General features: G+C 34.1%; 1 protein-coding gene and 1 long non-coding RNA gene across 2 annotated transcripts in view; one reads left to right on the top strand and one right to left on the bottom strand.

Moving 5' to 3' along the window:
- Positions 1–6,170, bottom strand: part of ppp1r16b (protein phosphatase 1, regulatory subunit 16B) — a 43,109-nt gene extending 36,939 nt beyond the window's left edge. Inside the window, exon 1 of the mRNA XM_077726707.1 lies at positions 6,003–6,170. The gene's annotated coding sequence lies outside the window, so the exon portion shown is untranslated. The remainder of the gene's footprint in view (positions 1–6,002) is intronic.
- Positions 654–13,612, top strand: LOC144203314 (uncharacterized). Its single transcript, XR_013327659.1, has 5 exons — positions 654–939; positions 2,130–2,333; positions 7,839–7,904; positions 11,275–11,399; positions 13,502–13,612. It is a non-coding gene; the product is annotated as an uncharacterized LOC144203314 (long non-coding RNA).
- The last annotated feature ends 42 nt before the right edge of the window (positions 13,613–13,654 follow it).

Consider the following 13,654-nt stretch of genomic DNA (forward strand, 5'->3'; position numbering starts at 1 on the left):
ATTAAAAGAACTGGATTAAAAGCCCTGAATATTCAGTTTTTTTATAGATTTAAAACAATGTTTATTTTAGCTTTTTTTTTAATATTTTAAGATTTTACAAAATTATTTTTGAACTAAAAACACAGAAAAATTATTAAAAAATGACAAATATTGATTTAAAAGGGGGTAAATCTGGAAATCTAATATACATCTATACCCTTCATTTTAATTTGACCCTAAAACAAAAAGTCGACACTCATGATTTACTTCCCCGGGCCACACAAAATGATGCGGCGGACCAGATTTGGCCCCCGGGCCGCCACTTTGACACCCGTAGAGTAACATATAGCACACCAGTTTGTTTCAGCTATAAAGTACACCTGTACTTGACTTTATTTCTCAATAAAACAACCATCTGGGGTATAAAGCAGGGTATTCACTTGACTTCAGTGATAGCTTATACTTAGTATCTAGTTATACTCCAAATTCAAATGCCTAGAAAGTACTCTAACCGTAACACACTCCTCTTTTTTGGCTTTAATGAAGCAGCAAATTCAATCAATTTCACACGGTTCCTCAATTCTTTACGATGATGAAATGAAAGACCTCCATCCCAACATCCCCTCATTCACTGTCACTGTTTTCCCCCGTTGAAATCTCTTCTTCAGGATGGCGATGCTAACGACCTGGGCAACCACTTTGTCTTAAAAGTTCAACAACTCAGTCGCCAAGGCGACCCAAACAGAATTTCACGTAAAGAGAAGACGGCAGTCTGCAAGCTTTTTTTCTTCCCTTCGCAACAATGCGAGGAAAAAAAATCTCCCGCAGTCAGTCCCAGCACACCTTCCTGGACAAACCCTCAGATGACTTCCTCTAGCAGAGCGTCTTGGCTTTTGATTGGCTCGCCTCTTGAAAAATACAACAAAGGCCCAGAAGACACGCCAAGTGCATGGACAGAAGGTACAAAGGTCTTTTCAGAAATGGAAGACATTTTTAGCTTGGAAAATGTCTTTTATTTGCTGCTCTATATTGCATGGGGGCAAAATTGAATTGGAGGAACTATAGAATGCTAATGTTTTCATGACTGAATATTTATATATTTTTGTTATTTAGCATTATTGCAGTAACTAAGTTGGTAATTCAAATGGATGTTAGTTTTTTATTTTATTTTTTTACTGGATCAGTTACATATCGGTTCGGCAGATGTAAATATGGAAGGAAAATATGATTATTAGTATATATTTGTATTTAGGAAGAATATTTTTTTAAAAACAGAAGCTTAGGCATTAATTTTTGCGCCTTATTTTTGGGTAAATACATCTTAATAAATTAAATCTACCGATAATAGTTAGTAATTGCAGTATTATGTTAATTTAAAAAATCTTCCCGCAGTTCTAACAGACAGTGAGGAAACAAAAAAAAATACTCAAAAATTACATTGAAGTTTTTAACTGACTTTTTTTTAATAAATGGATTAAAATGACTGGATTAAAAGCCCTGAATATTCAGTTTTTTATAGATCTAAAACTAAGTTTATTTTACATTTTGTTAATATATTTTTAGATTTTACAAAATGTTTTTTGAACTAAAAACAGAAAAAAATGATTAAAAAATAACAATTATTGATTTAAAAGGGGGAAAATCAGGAAATTTAATATACATCTATACTCCATTTTAATTTGATCCTAAAATTGAAATTCAGCACGCATGATTTACATTCCCGGGCCACACAAAATGATGCGGAGGGCCAGATTTGGCCCCCGGGCCGCCACTTTGACACCAGTGATCTAAACTGTACTTTTTTTCTTCCAAAAATGCTCTCAAGCATCCCCTTTTCCCATTTATTTTACTTATATATATAAATACACACATTATTTTGTATCTGAATGATTTAAAATATCCTTTTAACTCCATCTTTTCAGACAGAAGTCTATTGATACCTAAACTGATGGTTTTTTTTTACCCTCTCAGCAAGTGGTCAGTGAATCCTAACCACGGGGGGTTAACAAGGGGGGGCTTGATCACCTAAGTAACCATGCAACCGAAAGCCTCTAATTCTAACCTCACTCTGTCATTTCAAAGCCGATTTATTACTTTATGCTTGCCACAAATCCAAAAGCCACATCTATTTCTTTCTCTGTCACACGCAGGAACAAATCAAACCTGAAGTCTACTACGACTTATTCCCATTTCGAGCCAAACGGCGCGATAAAAATGGCGAGGAAATGGGGTGAAGGAGTTCAAGGACCCCCATAGCTGCCCCCAACATTCGCCCGATCCGGCTCTATCAAGAATCCAGATTAGCAGACGATGGCGGAGCGATCACCACGCTGATCTAGCGTAATCGCTTTTTAGTAAGTACCGTATTTTCATGACTATAAGGCGCTCTTAAAAGTCTTACATTTTCTCCAAAATAGACAGTGCGCCTTATAATCCAGTGCGCCTTATATATGGAACAAACCAAAAACCACCACTGTTGGATATTAAAAAAAAAACACAAACGCCTGTACTGAAACAATACTGTTAAATATGCAGATGCCATCTTAGTTTACAACATCTTCCATCATATAGCTCCTCCCCCACTGCAAGATTTTATACAAAAAAATCCAAAACATCAACAATGGCTGGCTCTAGAGGTGACTGTAAAGTAGTTAGTGCTTCATACCTGGAAATCAATAGCAATTACCGTATTTTTACGACTATAAGGCACACTTAAAAGTCTTAAATTTTCTCCAAAATAGACAGTGCGCCTTATAATACAGTGCGCCTTATAATACAGTGCGCCTTATAATACAGTGCGCCTTATAATACAGTGCGCCTTATAATACAGTGCGCCTTATAATACAGTGCGCCTTATAATACAGTGCGCCTTATAATACAGTGCGCCTTATAATACAGTGTGCCTTATAATACAGTGTGCCTTATAATACAGTGCGCCTTATAATACAGTGCGCCTTATAATACAGTGGGCCTTATATATGGAAAAATGTCATTCATTGAGGGTGCGCCTTATAATGCGGTGCGCCTTATAGTCGTGAAAATACAGTAATTAATCGAAGCCGTGTCGGGCCAGTTTAAGGGTGACGTCTTCGTAGGTGGAAAGTCAAGGAGCACATTTTCAAAAGTCAGGATGGTGGTTTAAATGCGGGTGGTTGAAGTTAAAGCAAATGTTTTGCTTTGATTTTTGATTTTTTTTTTTATTCGCCTGGGCGCCCATCAATATTTAATGGGACGCAGTAGAATAATTAAATGCAAGTTAGGGGCGAAAAGTACTTGTGGAGGCAGCCGAGCGGGGAAGACGCTTCATAGGAATTTGCTTTTGCTGATGCACAGCCATGCGCTTTAACCTTTTTAAAACGCGAAATGAAATGCCGTTCGTATAAGCTGAAATGAAATTTAAAAAAAAACATGGCGTTTCTCAAGTAGGAAGGAGGAAGAAAGTGGAACGCAAGGGGCGGTTGTTTTTTAACTTTAACTTGTTTTTTTAGCTGCAAAATAGTTTGTGGCAAGTGAGTAAAAGTTGTAGTTTAGTGATTTTTGTCAAATGTTTTGGAGGAAATTCGGACACTCTTGGTGTGGTCAGATGTGGTATATGTAAAATAGGGTGTCAGACTCGGGTTGGTTGGCGGGCAGATTTAATGTCAACTTGATTTTCACAGACGATTTTTTGATAGAATATTTAGATTTTTTTTATAAATGGAGTAAAAAGTACTGGATTAAAAGCCCTAAATATTCCGTTTTTTATAGACCTAAAATAATGTTTACGTATTTGAGCTTTTTTTAAATATATTTTTAGATTATACAAAATTATTTTTGAACTAAAAACACACAAAAAATATTAAAAAATGACAATTATTGATTTAAAAGGGGGGAAATCAGGAAATGTAATATACATCTATACTATTCATTTTAATTTGATCCTAAAACAGTAAGTCAGCACTCATCATTTACTTTCCCGGGCCACACAAAATGATGCGGCAGACCAGATTTGGCCCGCGGACCGCCACTTTGACACCTGTCATATACATCATCAACTCCTATTTTCAAAAGGTACTCTTGACAGCCACAATCACAATTTAACAAAGTAAAAAAATCATGAAAATGTCAACTTTTTGTAATACACTTCACTTTTTTAGTTGAAAAAGTCTGAATTCTTTTTGACAACAAAGCTTATCAAAAAGAGTATCCATAAACAAGACTCAATTGAAAAATAAACTAATTAAACCAGCACTAAAGCTACATTTTAGCTTACAAGTTAGCAGACAGCCATATGCACCCACATGTGGCTCCTGAGCCATAGGTTCACTACCCCCTGGGTTAAACCAAATGTAAAACCGACATGTTGACAAGCAGTTTTGTTCTATTTTGCACACACACACAAAAAAACACTTGCATGAATGTTGACAAGAGCATCTCTGTAACAGCAGCTGGCTCGGGACCACTCGGCACATCAAACATTTAAAAGACGTCCGTCGCCTGGGCAGCAGCGGCCGTCGTCTCTCCGCCATGACAAAGTGCGGCAAACACATCCGACCATGTTGCTCGCCATTAGTGCTTGTTTGTGTCTATTCATTCAAAAAGGCTCATTTTCACTTGGACAAGTCCATTCAGTTACGCTAATCAATGAGTCAAGTCAGCATTTCATTCTGCCTGCCACGCAATCCTGAAAAAAGTATGTCATCTTTTTAGAAAGATGGATAAAAACCCCTAAAATGTTATGGTGGCACGGTGAGTAGTGGTTGGTGTGTCCGCCTCGCAGATCTGGGGTCGAGGGTTCGAGCTGAGGGGAATTTGTATGTTCTCCCTGGTCTTGTGTGGGTTTTTCTAGGTTCTCTGGTTTCCTCCCACAACCCAAAAACATGCATGCTAGGCTAGCTGGTTGAATGGGTGTCAAAGTGGTGGCTCTGGGGCCAAATTTGGTCCGTCACATCATTTTGTGTGGCCCGGGAAAGTAAAAGATGAGTGCTGACTTTCTGTTTTAGGATCAAATTCAAATGAAGAGTATAGATGTATATTACATTTCCTGATTTTCCCCCTTTTAAATCAATAATTGTCATTTTTTAATTCATTTTTTTCTGTTTTTAGTTCAAAAATCACTTTGTAAAAAATTTAGTTGACGTTAATGCGGCCCGCGAACCAACCCGAGTCTGACACCCTTGCTCTAAATCATGGGTATGGAACCTATGGCTCGGGAGCCACATGTGGCTCTTTTGCCATCAATGCTTTTTTCATTAGTAGTTTTTTTGTAGTATCCTATTCCTATTCTAATTTTAAATGTTTAATAAATATGTAATGCATGTAATAATTCCACCTTTAGAATAATTTTTAATTCATAACAATGCTTATTTAATAAATAGTTATACCATTGACAATATATAAAAGAAACATACTTAAACATGAAAGTAATTCAATCTCTGGATTACACCATCAATGGCACTTAATGAGTTAACCATAAATAAATAAAAATCACGACTAAAATAGCTGTTTAAAATGAATTTAACCCCATAAAAACACATTTCTAGTCACCTCCAGTCGCGCAAATTCAAATGACAATCGTATCCGGATATACAACACTTGAAGTACTATCAATACTCGTTGATACTTTTGACAACCCTAAACCGCAGTAAGTTACACGATCTAAAATCAAATACACTATTAAAACCATTAAATAACGTTTACTAAAACTTCCAAAGTGCTTAGATTTAACGTCTGGTGCATAACAGTGTTATTACAGCAACATTTACACCGGGGAAGGATGTCGAAAGCCGCCCCGCTAATCGTCCAACAACCCCGCTTTACCGCAACCAAGACGCGGACCACGTCCCCCCGATCCCTCGGTGGATCTCCAGAAACCGATAAAAGTAGGCTAACTAGCTCAAAACTACCCCAAAAATCAGACAAATAGGGCAAAGAAAAGAATCCCGATTAGTAAAGCATGCTTCTTTCTTTTTTTTCCGCCCCCTCTTCGGAAAGGAAATCCCTTCCCGGGGTCTTGCTCGATATGTCCGGCCGTCGTCACTCACCTCTGCCCGGGGACAGGCGCTCCAAATCGGGGAGAGCAGCACCCAGAAGTCGCTAGTTATCCTGGAGGTTTAAACTTGTCCCGTTAGATGGAGAGGGAGACTTTGCCGAGCTGCTTAGCAATGGCGTGCATGTGTATTAGAAAAGTCTGTGCATGCCTGCTTGCGTGCGTGTGCGCGTGCATGTGTGTGTGCGTGCGTGCGGAGTTGGTCTTCTAAGGGGGCGGGGCTAAGAGGAATAGGAGGATGCGGGATGGGGTGCATCGAGGACACCAGCCCCCACCACTAGTTGAGCGGGTAGAGATACAGTGGTGGTTCTATTTACGAATTTTGGGACTTAGAAGTTTTTCGTAACTTGGATTTTTTTTGTAAATTTAGTTTTTTGCATTGGATTACCTGATTTTTTTTCACTAGCCACTGTGATGACAAAAGTATACCATTGTTGAATGAAATATAGGGGCAAATTTATGTATGCATGCAAAAATATACAATTATTTCTTAATCCAAGAAAATGGATTTTTTCCCAGTATATTACAGTTTGTTTGTTTTTTAAATTATTTTATTTTGAATCGTTTATATATTTTTTGCTAAGTGCATTTTTTTCCAATATATTACAATTAATTTTACCCTTTTTAATTTATTTTACCTCGAATCATTTTTTTTACTTAATGGATTTTTTTTCAATATATTACAATTATTTTTCCTTTTTAAAATTCATTTTAACTTGAATCATTATTTTTACTAATGACTTATCTTTAATTGATTTTAAAAAAAACATTTATTTCCAAAATGGATACTTCATCTTATTATTGTATATTTCTTCTTATTTTTTTAATGAAAATATGCTACAGAAAATGCTAATACTATAACTCGATATCAAATGTGTCCCTCAAAATTTTACCCTATATATGAATGTAAAATAAAATCATAAACTAAATCATAATTTGACAACTAATGTGATTACAAAACAAAGTAAACGCTTAATGATTGAAACTCGCTCATTGTTGACCTGCTAATATCTTAAATGGTTGTGGGAGTTGACTGCGGAGACAGCGATACATTGCCGTTGGCGCTCGTCCAATTAGAGCCAGACAAAGATAGCAACAACAATGGCGGCTTGGATTTATGATCCGCTTTTCAAATGGCGTCTCCACAAAAATCAGAGGATGAAATATTGATTATTATCTCGCTCGTGTCTAGCAATAGGAGCATCTTCTGATTTTTTTTTTTTTTTTGGACACTTTGCAGTCAGACAACTGTCTTCTTTTTGTTCTTTGAAGAAGTGGGTCAAGGGATGCTACATCGCTAATATGTAGCAATTCGGATCTTTATAGTCACAACCACACAACGATTGGTCTTAAGCTCCGTTAAGCGTTATGACTTGACCCACATGAGCTCTTTTGATTTGAGTTTTGGGTTTTGTTGGAGGTTTTACAGATGTTTGAATGACTAAGTAAGCTACAAATAGCTTCAACTATGACGAAATGGGAACTTTTTTTTAGGTTTTGATCTTTAGTTGAGAGTTCTATGATTGGGCTCGAAAAGTGAAGGAACAATGTACAGTAATCCCTCAAATATTGCAGTTTTTATGAACTGCAAAGATATATTTATAACATTTCGTAAGTGCTGATTCCTTATAGCAAGAGTGTCTTCCACTTATGAGTTTCAGGGTGTATTTTTGACATTTTATGGATTTTTTTTATAATACTAATAGCAAAAAAAATTGCTGAGAAGTAAATTTGCGGTATGTGAAGTCGCGATAATCGAGGGTTATTATGTAAATATTCTACTTGATCATTATAATATGCCTCCTAACAAATATTTTTTGTATTTTTACAGGAATGACCCAATCACCTGTTTTGTCCATCTCTCTCTCTTCAAATGGATTGGACGCCAATGGCCTGAGTGAGTTCACACAGCACAACACACAATTTTCTCCAAAATAGACAGTGCGCCTTATAATCCAGTGCGCCTCATATATGGAAAAAAAAACAGAAAACCAAAAACGAAAAACCACCACTGTCGGATATTAAAAAAAAACAAAAACGCCTGAACTGAAACAATACTGTTAAATATGCAGATGCCATCTTAGTTTACAACATATTTCATCATATAGCTCCTCCCCCACTGCAAGATTTTATACCAAAAAATCCAAAACATCAACAATGGCTGGCTCTAGAGGTGACTGTAAAGTAATGAGTGCTTCATACCTGGAAGTCAATAGCAATTACCGTATTTTCACCACTATAAGGCACACTTAAAAGTCTTAAATTTTCTCCAAAATAGACAGTGCGCCTTATAATACAGTGCGCCTTATATACGGAAAAAATGTCATTCATTGAGGGTGCGCCTTATAATGCGGTGCGCCTTATAGTCGTGAAAATACGGTAGTTTTTTGTTCACATCTAGGCTCGCATATATGAATAAACATCAATGTCATCAACATGCAAATGCAAGAGATGCAAATGACAGTTCACTTGAATAAAACAAAAGAAGCACTTTAGAGTGGACAAGAATTTCAATCCAATTATTACATTTATCTCAAACGCCGGCCGTTGATGGACAGTTTTGCGGCCCTTGGCGCACAAAAGCAAAGATTTCGCTGTAAATTTTCGCCACCCACTTTTTCTCTGCCAGAGTGCCGTTGCAAGTCATTTTTACGAGCGCATAAAAAGCTGGCGACGTCTTGGGTAAAAGTGGTAGTCAACATTTGATGGCATGGTACAAAAAGTTGGAAGTTGTTGCATTTTAATTTTTGATTTTTGGGGGATTTTTTTGACAAAATATGGAATTATTTGTGAGACTTGAGGTCAGTGAGAATCTAAATTAGGGGTGGCAACATTATCTTTGTTTGGTGAAACGATGGATTGTCGAAGAGAGCAACAGTTTTGACAGTTGAGGAATTTTGAATATGAATTATTGAATTATTTTGGGTAAGTGTAATGGGTCTTCTGTTTATCAGATTAGCATACCTCCGTCAATTACTTTGTTTTTACTAGTAACAGCACTTGTAGCTAAAGTATACAAGCAAAAAAATTGCATAAAAATAAAAAATAACTTAAAAAATTTAGATAAATAATGACTATTTAAAATTTTTGATTGATGGATTTTAAAATAGCAAGAATTTTATTCATCTGTTTGATTTAAACCGAAAAGTTAGAGCTCCTTTTAGTGGCTGGATTGGAAAATTGCAACTTTTTTCTTTATTTTAATGTAGAATATCTCAAATTAATAAGAAAATCTCGTTGTCAAAAAAATAAATAAAATTGTATTTTGCTGTAGAAAAATGAAAATTATTAGTATATCCATCGTTAAATGAAGGGAAAAGATTTTTTTAATGTGTGATGTAGGCATTTAAACACTGAGTGGTGCTGCTGATTTAGTCAGAGTAAGAAAAAATATATTATTGAATAACTTTTTTTGCATGAATTATGATTTTTTTTCATTCATTTATTTTTATTAGATTTCATTACATCCATATAGGATCAAAGTTTGAAATTTGTGGCCATTGAATAATCCAGTATAAGTATTATTTAAACAGTAACACATCAAAAAATATTGTTTTAAATACATAATTCATGAAAAATATTAAAAAACTGCAATAAACTGACTCCCAAAAAATGGAGAAAAAATTACATGGAAACAATGGCAACCATTTTTTCAATTCCTCGTTAAACATGTCTCTTCAGCTGCGTGTGCAAATGATTCCTAATCCCAAAGTAGGATAATGCTAACCCAAATTAAAAATAGAAAAAGGCTTGTATAGCTCCCTTTCTCTTCAGCGTATTTATGTAAGCGCCATTTCTACTAAATCTTTCCTCTTAGCGAGCTCGCTCTTGAGATTATACCGCCGCTAATCAAATATTTGCACACAAATGTTGTTTATTATGAAAGCACCAATAATCTGAAGCATAGTTTTAATCCGGAATAACATCATTTCAATGAGTGACATTTTTAGGAAAGAGCTAAAATTGATTTGTAATAATGCCTTTATTGTTATTATACAAGTACAATAACATCTAAAGCTTCAACATGATGAATAAGTAGTCATAAAAAGATTTATATACAATAAATAGGTTTAAAAATGGGGTAAAGTAGTTAGCAGTTAGCATTATGTGAGCTAGCTATGAATAGAATACTTTAAAATTTAATGAGATTTAAAGTTTCACTACAAAGTGCACAATAACAACAACCAACCAAAAGGTAAATAAATAATATATAAATAATCATTAATATATCAATAAATCATATGCACAAATCATAATACATAAGTAGTTAACATAATACATAAGTAGTTATCATAATACATAAGTAGTTAACATAATATATAAGTAATAATCAACATAAGTACTAATCAACATAATACATAAGTACTAATCAACATAATACATAAGTACTAATCAACATAATACATAAGTACTAATCAACATAATACATAAGTAGTAATCAACATAATACATAAGTAGTTAACATAATACATAAGTAGTTAACATAATACATAAGTAGTTAACATAATATATAAGTAATAATCAACATAAGTAATAATCAACATAAGTAGTAATCAACATAATACATAAGTACTAATCAACATAATACATAAGTAGTAATCAACATAATACATAAATAGTAATCAACATAATACATAAGTAGTAATCAACATAATACATAAGTAGTAATCAACATAATACATAAGTAGTAATCAACATAATACATAAGTAGTAATCAACATAATACATAAATAGTAATCAACATAATACATAAGTAGTAATCAACATCATACGTACGTAGTAATCAACATAATACATAAGTAGTAATCAACATAATACATAAATAGTAATCAACATAATACATAAGTAGTAATCAACATAATACATAAGTACTAATCAACCTAATACATAAGTACTAATCAACATAATACATAAGTAGTAAGTAGTTAACATAATACATAAGTGGTAGTCAAAATAATACATTAGTAGTCAGTAGTAGTAGTAGTCAACATATACATAAGTACAAAGGTGACTAATACAAGAAGATTTAAAGCTACATTATAAAGTGTACACATAAATAAGTAGTCATAAAAAGATTTATATACAATATACAGCTTTAAAAAATAAAAATTAAAATCTCAAATAGTGTCTCAAGTGAGCTAGCTATGGTGTTTTAATGCAAAATTTAAAAAAAAATCAGTGATAAGACCAAAATCCGAGCAAACATTGAAAAGGCCACACTAAATGTCATTTTTCTGCCTTCTTTTTTTCTTTCTTTCTTTCTATAGAATAGTTTGAGAGTGAGCAGCAGATGTCTAGCTGGCTGGCTGGCTGTTCTCCCAGCAAAGCTGCTTGAAAGAAAGCCTTAAGGAACTTTGCCATCCTGCTTACCACACAACGCACATGTCACAAAGTAAGCCAGCTTCAAAACAACTTCAACATTGATTCCCAATAGCAAAATAACACATAGAAAAAGCAGGAAAATTACCAGAAGAAGTAAAACCGGGGGCGGTTAGCGCCTCGGCCTCGCTGTTCCGGGGTCGTGGGTTCGATGCCAGGTCTCTTGTGTGGAGTTTGTATGTTCTCACCCTAGGCTTGTGTGGGTTTTCTCCGGGTATTTTTCTCACACATCTGTAGACAACGATTCAGGGCAAGGGGGTGCCCGTAGTTAGTTCGGATCAGCTCCAGCACCCCCTGCAACCCTTGCGAAATTGAGTGGTTTGGAAAAATTAATGATGTTAAACCTCATTAAACGCTGATTTTTATACAGAAAAGTTAGAATGAAAAAAATTTGGGCAAAAATTTGTTAATTTTTTTTTTACATTTTTGAACAAAAATTTACATTATTTTTCTAATTTAACGATAATTTTAGACTGATTTTTTTGACACTACGTCTCTGATTCCACATCGAAAGAGCAGACTTTATTAATTAAGTGGTTGAGAAAAATTAATGACGTTAAACCTCATTAAATGTTGATTTTTAACCAGAAAAGTGATAGTAAAAAAAATTGGGCTAAAATTTATTTTTTTTACATTTTTTAAACAAAAATTTACATTTTTTTCTAATTTCACGATAATTTTACACTGACTTTTTGACACCACCACTCTGATTCTACATCCAAAAAGCTGACTTTATATTCAGCCTTTTTCTACCACCAATTCAAAAAAGAGGCTTTTGTCTCCATGGCAACAGAAGGACCACCTAGTGGAGTGGATATTAGTCCTTGTGAGGGTCCCTGAGATGAAACAATAGCAGGAAGAGTGTGGGTTTGCTTTAAGACCCTCCCCTCTATCCATGTGTGTGTCGGTGTGTGTGGAATGAAACGGATGACCTGAGAGGAGGGCAACCAAAAAGAAAACAGGATGCGCCAGATTACGTTTAAGAGCAAATTCCTCACCTTGACTCGGCAGGCGGGCCCTTGCAAGCATGTTAAAAATGAGCGCCTGCCACTCAAATGACACTCAAACACGAGAGAAACTGTTTTGATGATTGGTCGCAGTGTCACTCACCCTGGCATTCAATGAATAATGGCTGTATGTGTCCAAAAGGCAGATTGTAGTAACAATATTTGTTATATTGTGTTGTTTTGCTGTATTGGGTATTCACAGGTTTAGCGTTGTGCTTATTTTTGATTGGTCGGTTTTTATGAAGTCTGTGATTGACATGTTGGGATGTAGCCAAATAATTGACATTTTTAGGCCAAGTTTTAGATATATGGCTAGTCATGGTTTAGGTATTTTAAAAGGATTTGGGATTTAATAAGCATGTATATATATATATAGTTTGGTGTATATATAGAAAATAGGTATAGTTATATTTTTAGGAGTACATATTTATATTTTAAAAAAATGGGGTTTTAATAAGAATTCTTTATAGTATGGTATATGTATATATAAAAAATAGGTATAGTATTTTTATTTAGTAGTACAAATTTATATTTTTAAAAAATGTGGTTTTAATAAGAATGCTTTATAGTATGGTATATGTATATATAAAAATAGGTATAGTATTTTTTTTAGTAGTACAAATTTATATTTAAAAAAAATGGGGTTTTAATAAGAATGCTTTATAGTATGGTATATGTGTATATATATATAAAAAATAGTTGTAGTATTTTTTTTTGTAGTACAAATGTGAAAATAATTCACACTTTATATTTTAAAAAATATTTTAGAAATTCCAATGTTGGTATAATAAATATTTTTGACTATTTTTTTTATCTAATGATGCAAGGTAGGTTCTATTTTTAAAATAAGATAAATACTTTTACACATAGTATGACAGTGGGATTATAAAACTGCAACTGCTAGTACTACTATTAATAAAAACTAATACGCAATAGTTATTTTGTACATTTTATTAAAAATAATGTTTAAAAAAATACTTTTTTACAAAAAATTGTCATATATTTGTTTATAAACTATATTTTTCATCAAAAAGCTACAAAATACAACTATTTACTGATTTAACAGTGGAACTAATAGTATACTTGACTTTTCTGTTTTTTTCCACAGCATTATAACAAATAACCTATTGACCTTATCCATAAAAAGTCAGCATTCTTATCAAAAAAGAAAAAAAACTCCAATGTTGACGAAGGATAAGTACACCGACGTCATCTACCAGGTAAGTGCTAAATCCGTTGACATCCTCATCATCCTCATCTT

The sequence above is a fragment of the Stigmatopora nigra genome, chromosome 10, assembly GCF_051989575.1.
Source record: "Stigmatopora nigra isolate UIUO_SnigA chromosome 10, RoL_Snig_1.1, whole genome shotgun sequence".
NCBI lineage: Eukaryota > Metazoa > Chordata > Actinopteri > Syngnathiformes > Syngnathidae > Stigmatopora > Stigmatopora nigra.